This window comes from Acartia tonsa, chromosome 4 (assembly GCF_053477335.1).
Source record: "Acartia tonsa isolate MP-2025a chromosome 4, ASM5347733v1, whole genome shotgun sequence".
Classification (NCBI taxonomy): domain Eukaryota; kingdom Metazoa; phylum Arthropoda; class Copepoda; order Calanoida; family Acartiidae; genus Acartia; species Acartia tonsa.
In genome coordinates, this window is record NC_137263.1 from 38453959 (window position 1) to 38454567 (window position 609).

Genomic DNA, 609 nt, shown 5'->3' on the forward strand with positions numbered 1-609 from the left:
CTATTTGCTGTAGGCTAATTTTTATCGTTTATAAAGTTTTTCAATAGGCATTCTATGATCAAGATCAAAACATTGGTAACGCATTTTCCAGTAATGGTCCGAATCAGTTTAATTTTCGCTGAATTAAAACCATTTTAGAGTCATGTAATTTCAATTATCACAAATTATTAGGTAAAATCGGGAAATGAATCCTTATTTTTTTTATAGCCTTAACCGTTAGCCCCTCAGGGCCAACAGAACAATTAATTTTTTGATTTTGTCAATTTAATATCCGCAGAAAACTTTTATGTAACTATTTGATAGATAGTTAATCTTATCCTAACAATCTGCCGAAAAAAACATCAAATGCTTTGTTTATTTCAAACCTACTTATTTAACTAAATTTTTTTTATAAAATTACCAATGTCATTTCTGTACTGCAATTGATTTCAAAAAAGATTTCGGTGTTTTATTACCTGTAAAAGCCCACTTTTGAGTTATTTTAATAAGTTAATATCCATATTTTTTGTTTGTTTAGTTATAACTTTTATTTTAATATTCATGCTTTCTAAAATTTATATTTCAACATAGTTGTATATTTTTATTGGAAACTAATTGATTTTTTTCTTC